Here is a 17,644-nt window from a genome sequence, read left to right as displayed (position 1 = left end):
CGGTTTTAGACGGGCCAAAAATCCTGGAACATCACTAGGTGAATTTCAGGTCAGTTCAAGGAACTGGGGGTGTAGAGAGTAAAATTCAATTGTAAGTTCCCACTCGAACACTAGTTGACGAACAGTGTCTGAAGCAGCCTCTCATTGAATATCTACACCTCATAAGGTAGCATAAATTTAGAAGGAAAATAAGAGAAAAAGGAGCGTCAGAAAAGCATGCTATAGGATAAAGTATGAATGAGTAGATTTTTGAGAATGTAGGATTGGATGTTGTTTGTGATTTGGCATGAAGTTGACTCTGCTGTGTGTTTTGTGAATCCTTTTTGTGCCCCTGTTGAGTGAGTAGTGTCTGTGTGTGTGTGTGTGTGTGTGGAGCTGTGTCTCAGCTGTGTGTGAAAGGCTGCAGCATGGGATGGTTTATGGGGTTTATGTTAAGGTGACAGACTTTATATTGAACAGACACATATAGGTTGTGGTTGAAAATAGGAGATATAGTAATGTATAAGGAAAGATATTTTGTCTGATATGGATAAGATTTATGAGTTTTTTGAGAGAGGACGTTTTTATGGTTAAAATTTATGAGCTTCTTTTTAAGAAGACGTTCTTTTATTGATAAAGTGTATGAGCCTCTTTCAAAAAGACGTTTTTGCTATTGTTAAAATATATGAGCCTCTTTTGGGGGGACTTTTGATATTGTTAAAAGTGTATGAGCCTTTTTTGGGGGACAGTTTGAATAAAAACTATGAGCCTTTTTTACGGACGTTTTAGGGAAAAAAGAAAAGAGAGAGAGAGGAGAACTTATGAGCCCCCAAAAAGGACATAGAAAGATTAGTGTGAGAATGTTTTGTGTGGGTATAAAAAACTTAAAGAGAAATAAAAGAATAGTAGGAGATACAGTTCATGGATGATAATGTATTAATGAAGGAATTAAGATGTTAGAGTGACTTGTGTGTTGGTAGGTAATGTGTCTAATGTGTGAGAGTTGGGGAGAAGGAAAAAAGGAGGTGGAGTGCTCCAGGATGCAGAAGGATGGTAGCTGGCCAAGGTGTCATGTGGATTGAGGTTTGCTGACAATATTGTGTGCAGCTCCTGAATCCAGTCTGCTCAAGGCCAGTGTAGTTTTATCCACAAACTCTTTTCTACAAATACCTGCATTTTAAACATATGTGTTATATAGGTATAACATATCATATGTTGTAGTTGTTTAAAGGAGAAGCTTGGCAATGGACTGATCTGTTAATGCATTTAATCAATAGAATTATTTGGGTCAAATGCTGTTAAGTGCAGAGTGGCAAATGTGAGTTTTATTGTCTGTGGTGATTTGAGTGGTGTTGAGGATTGAACACACTTGGTAATAGTTGGTTTTTGTAGGAGCGTGTGATCTTTTGAGCCTCATATAGGATTGGACTTTTGTTGAAGAAATATTTGAGGGAACTTTACACATAATTTGGAAGATTAATTGTGTGTTTAGTTGATATCATATGTCGACTTAGTGTTGTACATTCACTGTTATATTGATAAGTTTTTGGTTCCTTTGGAGTTGGTAAATTTATTGATTGTGGTAAAATAGTGATTTAAAATAAAATAAAATAGATAAATAAAATAGGGAGAAGTAGGTTAAGTACTTAAAGTAGTTTTAGTAATCAGTTTAAATTTACAATGAAGGGAGCTACTACAATGTCAGAGAAGGATATTAAAATTCAGAGAGTAATTACCCCTGTTGATGTAGTACAGAAGAATAATCCTTTAGTCAAAGATATTGCGAAGATATCGGAGAAATGGCATAAGCGTTGGCCTGAAATTAACCAACCATGGCCAGTGGTAGGGACTCTTAACCCAGATGTAATTCAAATAATGCATGTGCTTGTGTCTACATATAAGGCGGAACAAAAGAAGGGTAAGAAAGGAGGAAAACGTAAAGAAAAGAGACAAGTGGAGCTTGGTGTTCTTCAGTTGTTTGAAAATGAGGGACAGAAACTGATAAAAGCTGCAAAAGAAAAGAGAGATAGAGGTGTAGAGGAAATAAGAAAGAATGCAAAGGAAACAGAAAAATTAATGGCAGAGATTAATACACCCTTCTCACATGTGGATCCAACGAAGAAACCCCCACCTTATGAGAAGAAGGTGAAGTTTGAGGAAGTTTATCCCCAGCTCCCAGTGATCACTCAGGGGGGTGATTATCAGATTAAAGAAGAGAATGATAGAGTAATAGAAGTGGGACAAGCGGAAACGACTATAACGATGTATCCAAGTTCTGACAGTAAGAGGAGGACAATAAGTGTGGGAGCTAAGGATGATCAGAGTGATTTGGAAGACATTGTGGGTAGATATGATCCTGAAGTCAAGAGGATGTTGGCTGGAGCGGAAAGAAGAGGAGAAACATGGACGACAGAGGACTTAGAAGATGATAGCTCTAGTGAAAGTGAGAATAGAGGCAGTGATTGGGAGGAGCAAGTTCCTTTGCCTTCAAGAGGTTTTTTCCCTGCAGCAACTAGCACTGGAATGGAAGAGGCCTTACAAGAGGTTGAGAAAAGTATAAATCAATGCCTTTCGCATCTCTATGAGTTGTCTAGACCAGAGGATCAGAAAGTATGGGAGAGTCAATTAAAGTGGTTAAAGACACAGAAGAAAACTTTGCGGAAAAAGATTTCCCAAAAATTAGGTAAGAGATATTCACTGCGCCCAAGAAAAGGGAAAATGTGTCCAGTGGTTGTTCGAGGACAGAATTTGGAGTACAAGCCTTGGCAGAATACAGATATGTCAGATATACTTGAGAAGTTACCTACTCTTCAAGATGGAGCACATCCTTGGATTTCAAAGTTGGAAGAGATTATGGTGGGAACACAAGCTGCCATGGGAGATATTAAGAGACTTTTGGCTAGTCTCCTAGGGGTTCCAGCTATGGAAGAGATTCTACAGAAAGCTGGACTTGACCGATATATAGGTACTGCTGTGAATGATCCAGAGCTGTTTGCGGCAAGTAGAGGTCGAGTGTGGAGAGTGTTGAAAGATACTTTTCCTACTAATGTACATCCTGATAATATTCTGATTGAGCCATTAGGACAGGAAGAAAATCCGAGGGCCTATGTGTCAAGAGCCCATCAAGTGTGGAGAAATGTCACAGGAAATGATCCGGACTTGAATCGAATGGAGCAGTCAATTTTGCGAGGTAAAATACAGAAGGGGCTGCCCTTACCAGTGAGGAGCAAATTGGCAGAGGTGGTTGGTCTTGGAAGTATGACAAAGAATGTCTATGCAGATCATATAGCCCATCAAGTGGAGCTATATAGGAAAAAGAAACATGATCAGAAAGAGCAGGATCAAGAGAGAAAACTCAAATACAGGTTAGCGGAAGGTAAGCGAGTGATGAGATATACACCGATTCCGCATATGCATACACTGAATGTCATTTGTTTGGATCAGTGTGGAAGAGCTGAGAGTTTAAGAAAATAGATGGTTCTCCAATGCAGTATTATGCTCAAATAATGAAACTGTTGCATGTGATGATAAATCAGTTGAAGGTCAGAGATCCATGTTCAGGTTTTTGTGTAGAGAGATCATAAGCAGGTGGGGACTTCCAGGTTGGATACCCTCAGATAAAGGGAAAGAGTTTATGGATAAAATGGTGAAATTGATTTAGTAAAATTGGGAATTAGATGGTTTGGAGCAATTTATCATCCACAAAGCCAAAGGATAGAGAGAGAGGAGTGAGATATGTAAAGAAGATTTTGATGTGAAGGTTGTGTGTATATTGAATTTTGAAGGATTGTGGTATGTGAGTTGTTTGAAAGAGAGTTGAAGCAAGTTTTATGAAAGAGAAGGGAAGTGATATAGATGGAGATGAAAGAGTATTGATAGAAGGTGAACTGTTGGAGACATATCCGTTTTGAATATTCATATCTCTCATTATGGTTTTGATATTTCTTATTGTTTTATCCTTTCACTCTATAGAGTGAGATGATAAAAGGGGGGGAATGGAAAATGTGATTTATAATCTGAAATGATATGATATTGTGAATTTTACATTTACTTATAGGATCATGATCTGCATTTGATGTTTCAATTTACATCTGTTGTTTGGTACAAGATACTGGTTGGTGTTTTCTTTCTTCCAGAACAGTATTGGGGGAAAGGATCACTATGGGACAATAAGAATGGACTTGAGGACTCTGAACAAGGATACTGTGATGCAATATTCGGAGTCAACACTTCATCGACACAACAGTGACAGTCGACGCTGCTGAGGAGCCGTTGTGGGATGTTTGATTTAGTTTTTGATTTTCTATATTGTATGAGTAATACTTAAACTGTGTGACATTTTCTTAGGTTGAAATTGTTGAAGGAAGATGTCTTCTGTTGTGGGGTAAATGCATTGGGACCTCAGATGTTTTCTTTCTTTTTCTGATGCCTAGGGAAATTGGGGCTAGGCAGGGAAAGGTCCATTGGAAGGTGCGATGGGTCGACCAGCCTGAAAGTGGACATTGTTTGGATTTTATTTTCTGAGGGTTCCATATGTACTTGCCTGAAGTTATATCCTTGTATTAATGATGAAATTTCTCCTTCTAATTGGTCTGGAGTACTATAAAGTGGTCGCCTGGGGCAGAGGGGCCGTGAGAGAATTTTCCTGTCTAGATTGTTTGATGGAAATTTCAGGAAAGATAGCTGCTTGACAGGTTTTTCGCTCTCACACTCCATAAAGTTATGTTTATGCTTTGGGAAGCATATGTAGGAGGAATGTATACTAATATTGCAAACATGTATGTTTTATTCTTTATTTTTCGAGGCTAGGTAGCCTCGAAAGGGGGGAAATATGTGGTATACAGGATGCTTTATGTATGTTTTTGCCTTTTTGGAATGTTTGAGGGTTTCCAGATGTTTTCACTTTTTACGAGTTTCCTATGTTTAAGTTAACCTTTGGGGTTCATGTTTAGGACAAGAGTTAAGAATGTGACACCTAGACTAGTAGGGGTTAAAGGTGAGGGTTTTCTCTCACCCATCTTCTTCCTTTTGAAAGTGAAGGCGTTGAATAAGGTCCAGATGCTTCTTATGAACCATGTAAACAACCAATGTATATATACTGGTGTTTAGAGCTGTTAGGTAGAGAGATCCATATTGGCTCGGATCCTCTCACAGGCTACTGCAGTGCTTGTCCGATGCTGAACTACTTTGTAATAAACTTCTATATACAAGTAAGTCAGTGTCAGCGGAGATCTTCTCTTCATCATCTTCACGTCAACATCACCATCTAATATACCACACCAGAAACTGCTTTTGGGACAACTTTGCCACACACTTTTGTCTTATTCAAATTTTCATGTAAAATTTGCTGAACTGTCTCTTTATCAATGGAGACCACTTCTGCTCTCATTGATGCGCATGGGCACCCAGAACGTTCATCGTCTTGGACATCCTCTCTGCCTTCACTAAATCTTTTGTGCCTTTCAAACACACGAGCACGTGACATCACCCATATAATGTTTGAAAAGATTCAGCTGCTGTTTTGTTCAATTTCACCAAAAAGTTTAAAGTTAATGCATTGCTCAACTTTTTTTTTCTTGCCTTTATTCATAGGACAGTGAGAGAGAGACAGGAAACAGGGAGAGAGCAGGGGAATGACATGCAGTAAAGGTCCGGCCGGATCAGGAGTCGGGCCCACATGGTACGCGCCCTAACCATTCGGCTATGAGGTCGCCCCCAGCGTTGCTCTACTTTTAAGCTAATCATTTTTTGACACCTCAGCAAAAACACTTCACTTCAATCAGTAGCTAGCAGGGAACTAAAGACGTCACTTATTGGAAACTTACAGCAGTTGTGTACCCAACCTTTAATATATAACGCTCTGTGTGACTGTGAAGCACATGGTTTTATGCTTATAAGGGCAGTCTCATTATTTTATAGCCATACCTCATACAGCCACTGTTCCACCTCAGAGAGGCTTTCTGTGCCACAGTCAGACGGGAGGAGGCCTGATCGTCAGCAGCCTACCACTGTCATGACCATAAACGCCCTGGGAACTGTTGGCTTGATTACATCACAACTTACAACTAAGGCAACTCTCGCCAACAAACTCTCTTTAACTTACTGGAGAGACCAGTTTCCATGGCAACAGGACAGAACAAGAGAATGAGAAAAATAGACAAAAGAGAGATGAGAGACAGATGAAAGAATGGACACTGGAGTTGTAGAGAGAAGAAAGTTTACAAAATCAGGAAAGTGAGAAACATGTCATGTTTTTTTTTGGTCACAAGGGGAGGTAATGTGACCTTCAAGGCAAGGAGGAGAACAGAGGTGAACTAGGAGTGGGAGGGATGCATAGTTATACAGAGAAAAAGAGGGGACGGGGCCACAGCTTGAAGACGGTGTGGCCTGTGCTTAGCACCTGTACGATCCAGCATCACCAGGGGTTAAATTAGTACGGTTGCTATGAAGAGAATCTCTGAATGCTCAGTGAACCCCTAAGAGCCCTTCTCTCCAGAGAACACTGTGAGCCTGACAGAGATCAGTAAACAACACAGTGAATATATCTCAGTCTGAACAACAGTGTACAGCTTCGCACAAAAGCCATGCTGGTCCCTCAGCACACATCAGGTAATAATGTTACTGCTACATGAGCGAAAATCCAACTAGAGCTTCAATAATTTTCACAGTTATTTGTATTGTCCTTCTGTTCTGAAAGACTGAACAGTTTAAGTGTTAGAGGAGTTATGAATAAATTTATGATGCTTGTTGAACTGCATCGCCCAGTGTAACATCTTGACAAACATCTGCATTCACTCATTATGCGTGTAGTCATAGCTGCTGTTGCTCTGTCCAGGCAGCTTCACACCTCTTTGACCGCTACACTAGCTAGGTATTCATTATAATGCAGCACAAATATTAACAGAATCCAGCATCCATTTCAAAAGAAAATGCAAATGAATCCGGATCCACTTCTTTTATATTTAGAATTCAGGTCCCATTAAACTGTAGGAGAGGAAGAGGGTGCAACAAGATTTAGACATAATTAAGAGAGCACCAGTTAAATCTCAAATGGTGAAAAAAATGTAGAAAATGTGATAGACATATGCCAGTGATGTATTTTCAATGTATTAATTTGAGGAAGGTTATAGTCCACTCATCGCTCTATTCACAGATCTGATGTTTTGTCTGGTGCTATTTTTGCTGCTAGCTCTCCTCAGCGGAAGCTTCAGTGGACATTTAGGTGACATGCTTCATTAATATCATGATTTACTCACTAAGTTTGCTTCCATTTTAATATTGCCACATGGTGCTTTCATCAATACACAAAACTTTACAGCTCAGCCAAGCGTAACAACTTTTTTCTGATATTCCACTCAGGTTTTTTTTTATGCACAAATGTAAAATGTGTGGGGAAAACAAAGCCGCCCAAAGCGTCATACAATATCAGCAAGGAATCAAGTCAAGTCAATTTTATTTATATAGCGCCAATTCACATCAGAAGTTATCTTGAGGCTCTGTACATATAGAGCAGGTCTAGACCGTACTATTTATCTTATAAAATTTACAGAGAGAGACCCAACAGATCCACCATGAGCAGCACTAGGTGACTGTAGCAAGGAAAAACTTCCTTTTAAGAGGCAGAAACCTTGAGCAGAACCGGACTCAGGGTGGGCGGCCATCTGCCTCGACCGGTTGGGTTTAGACAGACAGAGGTTGGTGGAAGGGGGTAAGAGAAAGACAATATGATGAGAATGATGAGTTGCTGCAAAAAAGACCATCTTGCTATCACCTTAAAAGATATATATTTACCACATGTCAGATATAGTACAATGGTCTGGCTAAGTCAGTAAAGTCACAGGTTTCACTTTAGAAAGTCTCTTTGCTTTACCTTGATGACATTTAGCCACTGACGATAGCAACAGTCACCAGGTCCACTAACTTCCACGGCTGCTCGTAATTGGCCAGTCCATTCCAATTTCAGTACATATAGTGTTGACATGACACAACATTTGATAGCCTTTATGTGTTTCAAATGACATTTATGAATGCTGAAATTAAGGTCTGTTCCAGACTTTCTCATTCCCTGTCTCATTCTTTCCTGACCTCAACTTCTGCTTCTTCTTCTGCAAATGCATGTCCAAATAGTACTAATGTGTTTGCATGTGTGTGTGTGTGTGTGTGTGTGTGTGTGTGTGTGCATGCAGCAATATTCAGTCAGGAAGGGGATAGAGCAGTTGAGGCAACAGTTGCAAAGGTGAGGGAAGTGTGAACATGTGTTTGTGCAAGAGCATGCTCACTGGGGCTTGTGTCTGTTGTCTAGAAAAACAGCAGTGATAGGCAGCCATGTGGATGTCACAGCAACAAAATCCCATCTTCAAACCTTGCTTCCCAGTCTCTCCTTCATTCTCCATCATCTCATTCTACCCTTGCATGAATGTAGAATGAAGATGTGTGTGTGTGTGTGTGTGTGTGTGTCCTGATATGTCTGCTTAACTCCTCTGAGTTAGCAGAAAGGAGAGAAACGAGGAAAGATTGGGAGAGTCAGAGCCAGAAACCAGCCTTTTTGGCCCCAAAAACCATGTCTGCATATATGTATGTATAAATATACACATACATACATATACAGACACATAGACATGCGTTAAGAGAGAGGGAGAGAGAGAGAGAGAGAGAGAGAGAGGCAGTCAGAGGACACAGAAATAAATTGCAGTGCTGACCTATATTCATGAATCCCACAACCAGACAGTTCAGCAGCACAGATGTTCTCTCCAATCCCTGTGTTCCTGAAACCCTTGGCCGTGAAATCAAGCCACAACATGGGCTGTATGGATGGGAGTCATTCTAATAATGGCTGTGTATCCCTGTATGTCCCACGTACGCTTTGCATCAGTATTTATTTGTTTGCGTGTGCTGTTGCAGTACGTGTGGAGGACCTGTGCTGATTTATTTCTGTGCTTAAAGAAGCACTTCACGAATTTCAGGCCTCATCTCTGTGTATATGTTAACAGTACACCTATGGACGCCATTATGCACTTGTCAATAATCTGTATCTGGTTGGGAAGCTCTTTTTATCCCTCCAAATCCTAAATCTGATAATGCAAGCACAGACAGAGCCGCAACAAGGGAGACTTATTTCAGGCCCCAGACCTCTAATCATGCTCTGTCGTCAGGCTGTATGGGAGACTCTTTTTCTTTACTCATGCTCATTTCATGTCTACATTATCAGAGGCTGAAAATATTTTAGAGAATACAGCAAGCAGGGGATCCTATAAAATGCAGATAATTCTTGAGTTGACAAAAAAATTCAAAATAGCTTCTGTCTTAGCAGTCCATGATGAACTTTTGAAACTGCAGTTTGTGATACACTTTTATACTGTATTTCATTACATGCACAAGAAAAATACTGATCATATCATATTACATGATACAGAAGAGCCTAGAAGTGTATGTTTATTTATTTATGGTATGTGGTGTGGAAAAACAAACATCCACTGACTGCAGAAACACCTCTGTTGATGAGAGAGTTCAGAGGAGAATGGCCAGATGGTTTCTAGCTGACAGAAGGGCGATGGCAAGATCACCAATCTGGATACAGTTTACTTTTTGAAGTAGCTTGCTTTTTAATGCAGCAAAGGTGCTATTAAAATATACTATCAGCTTGACCTATTGCATGCCCTGTTGATCTATCTGTAAACTAGGTTTTAAATTGAAATGGAGGACACTAGCAAGCAAACCCATATTGACTGGATAATCATGACACCAAAGCACCTGAGAAGTAGCGTGTTGAAGTGATGCGGGTTCTACACCATAGATAGAGAAATTACCAAGTGACAACCTCCTGAAAAATAAAGCCAACATGAAAGTGCCAAAAAGTGCAATTCCTTGGATGGCCGCTTGGCTGGCTCGAGTCAATCCCATAGACTCCCATGTTAAAATGGCCAACTTTACAGCATAAATAAACATGTTTACAGCCTGGTACAAAAAATGGTTTTGGTCTCTATAGCTATTTTCGCCTGTCGTGACAACTGTACGAGGGTGATTTTTTTTTTATAACTCACCTGTTTAAATTGTATTAATGCTTAAAGTTATGAAGAATTAATTTATTTATTTATTGAGTGACAGCTGGGCACTGCCACAGTTAGCTAGCTGCTCTGAGCTAGCTAACCGCTAACTGTGTGCTAGACGGCACCTCAGATAATCCAAGTCATTGACGGATACTTCTTGGCTGTGTGCCTGGTGTGTGGATGCCTTTTGGGGATTTTTCATCCAAGTGTGGTTAACAGACTGTCAAAGAGCTTGTGCTCCAGATTTTTCGGTGAGTGAAATTCTGGTATTGTTTTATATAAATGTTAGCAGTTATTAGCAGGTATCAGTGTCAGCCTTAATGATACCTAGTTTGTAATTTTAGCTCATTAACTAGCAGTTATTAAACTGATTAGGGCCCAGCTTGCTCTGTACTGTCACTGCTAAGGGAAATTATTGTCTTGGTAGTACTTTGCCATGATGAAAACCACGTTAAATATCTACAGAACTTAAACACACACACAAAAAACACAACAAATCTACATTAATGTCATATTTTTTATGTTTCTTTTTATTTAGGAAGGACATGCCTGAAGGACACCGCTTTGCTTACTATTTTCTCTATCTCCAGCTGCAAAGAAAGAAAAAATCTGACACTGGGTTCTTATCCATCAGGTCTATCATTATAATTACTGTTGCAGCTGTTACATATCTTTTCCATTTATAGTGTACGTAAGTCACAGAAAATATAAATAAGTATGTAAACTTTCAATACTTGTTGTCTTTGTGAAAAAGCAGTTGCCTTACTCTACTATGACAACAAGTCATAGGTCTTACCTGCTAGCCTGCAAGCTAAGTGAGGCATCACTCTATGACTGCAAGATTACATGCAAGGATATGTGACCGCTGACATTGTTTTGGAGGGTCTTCAGAATAATGACAGAAATGGAATTACAAGTCAGACTAGAATTTCATGCCATTTAATGCAGTTTTATGACTTGACATGTAAGACCCTCTTTGACCACTAATTATGCATTAGTTCATGTTTGTTCAAGCTTTTTGACAGCCCTATTTCAAATCCACCTTTAGTGTTATCTATCTACGCAGACAATGTTGCCATACTGAGATGTGTGTCACTGACATCTTTCTAGACTAGTAGAAAAATCAATGCAAATCAATGCACTACGAAGTATAAAACTGTTTACAGCATTATGGGAAAGAGATGATGTTGCTGAAATTGTTACTTTTTTCAACATTTTCAGTACTTCTTTCCAGACATTTTATTGGGGTGGATGGAGGAATAGGTAATACTCAGATTTCTCCAAACCTAAATAAAACACTGCATGGTTTACACTAGAGGTCAGTTTTCTTTTTTTTTTAAATTCAGGTACAGAGATCCTTTTCACTACAAATGACCATAGCAACAATACTGTGCTACTATGCTACCAGTTAACTCTTACAGGTGAACAAACTTGACCTAATTCACCTTATTTTGCTCACCCCTACAACTTGTATGATTTATTACCACTGACCTAATGTTTTTTACATAAGACAAATTGTGATTTGATTCCATGCTAATGAATACACTTGGTCAAAGCTAGTTTCCACGAGAAAGAAACAGCACTCTGTATTATCTGGACGTCTGAAAACATTGTCTTAATGTTAAAAAAAGACCACAACACATTAAGGCATTAACATATTAACATTAAGACAATCTTTTCATAGCATTTAACTAAATGTGAACTAAACTGGTGCTAGGTTTACTCAGAGATTGACTTTGTTCCAACATGTGGGTTGTTTTATCATGTTCTTTTCATGTAGAAACAAGATATCTTTGATTACACTTAGCTGTAAACTTATCTTGCTTAATGCTAAGCATACAAATATTAACAAATCTCTACATCAATTCACATCAATTTAAGTTTAGTTAGTGCTACAATTAACATAATCAGAGGGAGCTACTACAGCATATCACAAATGTGTGTGAGTATCCATGTGCATGATTTATTTTATCATTATTAAATTTTAAATTAAAAAGCATCTGTGTATAGACGTGGCAGATTTGCCCATATGTAATCTGGGAATAGCGTGCAAAAATCCAATCAGTAAGGCCGAGCGAGAGAGAAAGAGGGACAGAGGAAGTAATGGGGTTGCTGAGTAATTGCTTTGCCCCTCAGATGGATGAGTGAACTCTTGGGCAGGAGATTACATGCAGTGTTGTGAGAAGTGTCATTGGTTCACCCTCTAACCTGGTTTAGGACAGTGCATGTCTGTGTTAGATAGACCAAACTATAATTGTGTTTTCTGGTGTGTGTGTGTGCACGTGCAGAGGGTCTGAAATTCATTAACTGAACTAACACACTGCACAGAACTTACTCAAGGGATCTCATAGACATGGAACTCCTAGGGATACCCCAGGAGGAGCTGGAAAACTTTGCTGGGGAGATGGACGTCACGAGTACCCAGCTTCGTATGTTGCTACCACGATGCGACCTCGGATAAGTGGAAGAAAAATGGATGTATTGGTATGTTAACCATTATCAATTACTATTAGCTGGAACAATTTAATATTTCGGGTAATCTTTTCTCTGATTATTCCAGGTGTTTATCCACAAGGTAACTAGTAACTAGTTTTCACACACTACAATCTCATCTGGTGGTGTAAGGTGTTACAACTGTTGGTACCAACTATTGATATATGCCCTGTGGAAGCTTACCGACCATATTTTAAATCTATTTGGCTGTTGCTGTATTTTCTTTGAAACACTATTATGTGAATATAAATCAAATTTAATTTGTATTTTTCCAAATTACTGGAGCTACTCACAGTCTTTTCACATACAGTATCCCCTGATACACACAGAGGTAACCCCTGAAGTACATACATGCCTAGCTGAGAACCACTGATCTACACTATCCATTTAGTCTATAGCTTTGCATCGAAGTAAAAAGGTGACTGAATTGAGTCAGTTGGCTTAGTTATTCCTCACTACATCCCTGCTTCCTCTCTCTGCCTCGTCCTTCAGTTACATCACAGTGATGCCCTGCCACAATGAGTAAATCCCTACTTTTCTGTTTTCTTTACTGAGTCATTCCTTTCTGTCTGTCTCTCTCTTTCTTCCAGCCTATTCAGTCTGTCACGTCTGTCTGCTTCTTGACATATTAATTACAGGTTCTCCAGCTTTTATTGGCAGGTGTCCAGGTTCAAACCCTATTCAAATTGTCCAGCCTTTAATATCACTCACAGACAGTGGATGTGGAACACTGGGACTAATCAAAGCAATTAAGAATTACAAAACCCAAAACTCTGTTCTGTATCACTGTATAATTTATCTATATACGTATTTCATAGTTATCTAATATTTTCAACCAAGCACTGATTTGTCAAAGGAACAATCCATCCATCTTGCTAATTCCCAAAATACAGAACCTTCAGCTGACACATGTTGCTTTGCCTGTACTGGCAGGGTTCAGTATTGTAGCTATTTGAGACAAATGTCACTTCAAGTAAGATGTAAAACTGATGATTGATAGGTGCTCTTTACTTCACCAAGATGTTAACATGATCAGGAAAACTTAATACATTTGATTACATTTTGTGCTAACACCACTTCTTGTTTTCTCTCCCCAGGAAACACCAATTTCATCCATCAGATGGACAGAAACATAACAAATGGATGCTAATGTTGCTCAGTTTCTGCTAATGTGTAAATAGGAACTGTTTGCTAACAATTAGCCACAGCAATATATGAGATGTCAATGTTGTGTTTAGCAATGTTTTTAGCTTGTGCTGCTCTTAAAGCGGCCAGATCAAATCAAATTAATATAGGTTTATATCTGGAAGCTTGCAAAATTAAGGTAGGCTTTCTGAGGCTTATTTTTCCACTATCCACTATCTATCTATATCTCATAATTAAACACCTCATGATTTATGTTGAGTGCAATGTTCAGTGTCAATGCAGGAAGTAGTGTGTCCTCTACGGAGTGATGTGAAAGGTAAGAGTGTGGCGCTCTGGTTGGTGGATGGCTGTGAAGTACATCTTCGTTTCATGCAGAAGACTGAAATTTGAGACACATTGCAGATCTGCTATTGATGTTCACCTTTTTATTGACTGTAACCACAATTTGGCCCCAGCCTTAAACAAGCATGTTAGTTGCCTCAAACAATCTTAACCGTGCATTTTAGTTGCCTAAATGTAAACATACTTGATTTCACATAACCATAATCATTTGTTAACCTTAAACTTGCCATAGGCCCCATGCCATGTAGTAGAAAGCAGGGATTTTGAAAGTAATTTGTGGTTTTTACCATTATGCCCAACACTAATGTTGTTGTTAATACTGGGTAATTCTCTAATTTGAGAACAGTGAGTCAGCCTGCTGGTGCCTTTTTCTTTATATTGTTCTACACTCTCTGCAAAGCATGTGATACAATAACTTGAATACACTACATTGTGGCCAGAAGGAACACTAACCAGAATAATTGAACCTGTTATTGCATTTGTACACTTTGGTCTTTTCTTTTTACATGTTAGCAAATGAATGTTTTCTGATAGCAATGTTTCCTTTTTCTCCATAGGTCCCTTTCAACCGTTGTAAATTCAAACTTAGTCTGAACTGTTACTAAAATCAGTACAGTAGGTTCAGCTTGGTGCTGTCTATCAATTCTCCAAATGTCCCTATTCATCTGAACCATGATAGTAATATAATACAATAAAATACTGACAAAAGTCACTGCATTACGCAGTGGTTTGGGTGTAATCAAGAACTATTTCAAGGAACTTCCAAATCTGTGCAGGGCATTTTAGGGGATTTTAATTAGACTTTATATCTTTTTCTCAGCCATTGTAGCTATAAAAATGCTAGTGGTTATTCATTATACATCCTAAACTCAAAATGTAGTTGTTTCTGGGGGAGCACAGGTCTCTCTTTGGGGGAGCTAAGAACCACACCTCCCTGGCTCTCAATTGGACACACAAACTGAAATGCTTCAGGATTTGAAACAACTACTCTAACACCATCATGCCCTGGGAATAGACCAAACTAGGCTGGAGAGAGCAGCCCACGGCCTTACAGGCACCACCTCGGACTTTTACTTTTACTTCAATCCCCTAACACTAACCCCCCCCCCTTGAATATAGCACATTTAAGGTTTTTCACGTATTCTCTGTTCTCCTGTATCTGAAGTATAGCTACCACATGGTGTTCTCAATAACCAAAGAGACAAGGCTTATCTATCCAGAAATACAATGTGTTTCCCATTCACACTCATGTACCTTGCAATTGTACATGAGTACGATTAAAACTGTAGTCTGTTTAAGTGCTACAGTGAGCTGGACCGCTGCCGTCGTAAAGAATTTCACATTTGATTATTTGAATTTCCAGAGCCTGTTTTGCTGAAACAATGTTGAAACACGGTTTTCATCTGAGCCACCCGTTTGTCCTGCGTTCTAACTGTCAAAAGGAACCATAAAGCTCCAAGAGGTCTAAATAACATCAAGCTTGTCCAGCTCTGGTTTCTTATTTTCATTAACCATGCTGACACCTGCCAAATTAGGCTTTGCAGTGCAAATATTATGGGGAGACACAAACAATATTTTCTCCCCTATTAGCCAGTAGCAGGTATTTTCATGATTGTACATGTTTACAGTCTGCCTGGATGAGAACATCTGTGGCTGGGACGAACCCAATGTTTAAATCACTATTTCCACAAACTGAACCCAGCTTTTCAGACTGCAAACATGGCCTGTTGTTATCTTCCTTGTTATCTTCTTCACTGTTATGCTCTACAAAGAGGCGTTCTACTTTTTGTCAAAAGACTCAACTTTTAACAAACGCAGGTTGTTGCGCATCCTTCAACCAAAGATGGCAGCGCTGTTTCTGAAGAGCAGATACTGAATTTAAATGTTGGTTTCGCCATTGGCTAAAATACTCTCATCAAAGGCAGATGGTACACACCTGTACGATCACGAAAATACCTTGAAAAAGACACAGGTAGAAAAAAGTTTGTATTAGCCCTGTAAGATTTGTGCTGAGGAGCTTGTGAGACCTAATATCAACTTATTTTAACTTCCTGGATTGGCTGACACACTGCATTCCCATATGACAATGCTCTGTGCTGCAGCCAAAGTTAAACCATGGTGAAGTTTTTTTTCATGGACTACATGCGTTTTCTTGCCGAGGCCCTTTGCACCCCCACTGGGTTAAAGCAGTGGTCTCACTGAAATAAATGACACCAGATTTTTTTGACACTGCACTATTGTCATGCTGAGTACAGCCTAAGGCAGCAAAGTTTCCAGAAAAATCTCATTCACCACCATGCTGAGCGACTAAAGCAGAGGTCTAGATGGATGAAAAGGGTTGAAAATCACTACAATTACAATCAATCTTTTATTACAGCATCAACACATGTTGGTGACAGCAACCTTCATCAGATACTCAAGGCTGTATCTTCTAAATCCATCTGCATCCACCCATGTCTGCACACATATCCCAACACTGAGGGAAAGAATAACTGATTGAAGCTGCATCTGCCCTGCCCTTTCCCTCCACACAGTCCAGGTCTCACCCCTGCTCATGCACCTCATCTTGATGGCTATCAGTCTTTTAATGTGATCTTGCTTGAGCCTGTGTTGTGTAGCATCTAACACCAGCACCTATAAAGCATGGTATTCACTGCTCTGTGTCTTTTATCCTGAGAGTCTCACCTTTGTAGCCACAAGCAGCTAGCTACTGACCACACCCATATGACAGTCAATGGTACATCACCTCAAAATGTCCAGAATTTAATGATACTCTGAATCAAACATGGGAGTTTAGTCTGAACATACTGGTGTTCCTGCATTTTGCCTAAAAATTCTTCTGCCTCTATTTCTGACATGCTCCCCCTCCTTATGTTATCTCCTCCCACTGATATGAAAGCACATCAGAGTCGCTAGGCAATGTAGGCAAGGAAAAACAGCTGAGATGTTGATGTCCAACTTGCTACTCTCCTGCTGTGAGCCGGTCAGGGCTTTGGTAATGAGAGCCTGGGGACCTGGCGGAGCCTGCTGTGTGTGTGTGTGTGTGTGTGTGTGTGTGTGTGTGTGTGAGAGAGAGAGAGAGAGAGAGAGAGAGAGAGAGACATAGAAGTGTCTAATCTTCCTCTAGGACTTTGTTGCTGAGTGTTTGTGTGTGTTTCTGTATATGCAATTTGAGGGAACCAGCTGTGGCCATGTGGCTAAGGATTTGTTTATGTGCTTGTCTACATATATGTGTGTGTATGCAGATGTAGGTGTGTACATGTACTTGACGGAATGACAAGTCCACAAGTTCCCTATGGGGACAATAAAGTATATCTTATCAGTCACCCACAGAATCATCAAATCATCATCGTCCCACGGACAGCTCTTCTCTCCATCCTGTCCCTCCTTTCCTCTTTTGTTCCCTGCCTCACATTCTATCATCTCTCCTCTTCCTTCCTTCTCCCTCCTCCCTCACTCCTCTCTAATCGCAAGCCTAATTGACTCAGCCAGATTTGGCAACAGGCTTATTACTGTCATTTCACACAACAAGGAATGACCTATGCAGACGGTGCAGCGGGGACAGTCAAGACGAAGCACACCCTGTAACGTTGCATTCACTAACTGATGATGTAGAATAGAGTCAGACATTTTCTTAC

General features: G+C 39.7%; 1 protein-coding gene across 2 annotated transcripts in view; it reads right to left on the bottom strand.

Moving 5' to 3' along the window:
- znrf1 (zinc and ring finger 1) overlaps window positions 1-17,644 on the bottom strand; it is a 66,032-nt gene that overhangs the window by 46,837 nt on the left and 1,551 nt on the right. The window lies entirely within an intron of this gene.

Source organism: Lates calcarifer, linkage group LG10 (assembly GCF_001640805.2).
Source record: "Lates calcarifer isolate ASB-BC8 linkage group LG10, TLL_Latcal_v3, whole genome shotgun sequence".
Lineage (NCBI taxonomy): Eukaryota > Metazoa > Chordata > Actinopteri > Centropomidae > Lates > Lates calcarifer.
This window is presented reverse-complemented; position numbering and strand designations above follow the sequence as displayed.